The sequence below is a fragment of the Aplysia californica genome, unplaced genomic scaffold, assembly GCF_000002075.1.
Source record: "Aplysia californica isolate F4 #8 unplaced genomic scaffold, AplCal3.0 scaffold00333, whole genome shotgun sequence".
Lineage (NCBI taxonomy): Eukaryota > Metazoa > Mollusca > Gastropoda > Aplysiida > Aplysiidae > Aplysia > Aplysia californica.
This window is the reverse complement of record NW_004797603.1, coordinates 238,849-240,414: the sequence shown is the minus strand read 5'-3', so window position 1 is coordinate 240,414 and position 1,566 is coordinate 238,849.

Sequence of the window (1,566 nt, the reverse complement as noted above, 5' to 3'; positions counted from 1 at the left end):
ACACACACTCTCTCTCTCTCTCTCTCTCTCACACACACATACACACACACTCACACACTCACACTCACACACACACACACACACACACACACCGCTGTAGACATTCTGTGCAAGCATGCATGTAGCGTGTAGATTTCGTTGTCCGCTTGTAAGCGCCAGCGAACTTCGTTCCTTTCACTCCTCGTCACGCGTCCTATAATTTCTCCTTTATTAAAAACGATGTCAAGTTATACATGTACAGTAATTTTAAGTTCTTCCCAGCGCACATTGCTTTAATGTGAAATTTCACACACACACACACACACACACACACACACACACACACACACACACACTCTCTCTCTCTCTCACACACACACACACAGATTGAAATACATGTACTCCTCGTCCTCGATTTGGGAGCATGATATAAATAAAACAAAATCTATTCAGTGGGATCATAAGATGTTCAAATCTATTGGTAAACAACATAAATAAGAATACTGTTTTTATTGTTAACTGAAAGAACAAAAAACAGCACAGATGACAATATGGACAAATACATAGAAAGTAATACATGTAATAATATTATGTGATGCAACACGGTGGAGTTGGCCACTCGTCACCGTCAAGTTTTTGGGAATATAAATGGAATTATTGATTTAATTCATCTGAAAGCATGTAAATTTGCCTTGCTTTAGACGACAAAAAATACATAATATCTATCAAAAGTAAAAGTCGAGATCATATTTGAAAAGCACAGGGGGAAAATGACTGTGGTCACAAACTGGAAATTGTGAGGGTGTCAATTTTAAAAGTTTGTGGACTCAAAACTTCATATATATTTGACAGATGGTTTATTGTTGTTGAATGGGAAATCTAACAACAATAATCAACCAAAAGTTGGACAGAACTACAGTTATGAGTCTACAAGCGTTCAAAATTGGTACCCTCTGGATTTTCAGTCTGTGACTACAGTCGGGTTTTTTTGTTTTTTTTTGCCTGTTGTCTTCATTTGCGATTTAACTAAGGGAGTAGAGGTTGCCTGGTCTCAGAGGTAAAATTAGTACATGTATTGTGATGGTCCACCAAACTTTGATGCTGGTGACTTCCAGAGCCGTAGTGTCCTTAACTGTCCTAGGAAACTACAAATCTACATTTTTCGTGTCTTTGAACCATGTTTTACTTTCATTTTGTTTTCTTTTTTTTTCGGGGGGGTTTTTCAATTTCAAGTAGCGCCGAAGACCGCTTTGGACTTTCCTCTCATCCATGGTCTGTAATGTCCACATTTTATATTTTTTCCGCAGTCCTCTTTTAGAAACAAATGCAGGGTATGAAGTAATATGTCTGGTTAATGATGTCCAAAAAAGGACAAGTGCAGAGTGTCTTTGCATTATCATTATTATTATGATACTAAATACATCTACCCACTAAGCTAATACTGACAGGCTAACAAATAGACTGACAGACAATCAACAGACAGAATCTTGAATTAATACATGAAGAGAGCGAGAGAGAGAAAGTGACAGTCAGTGTGTGTGTGTGTGTGTGTTGTATGTGTGTGTGTATGTGTGTGTGTGTGTGTGA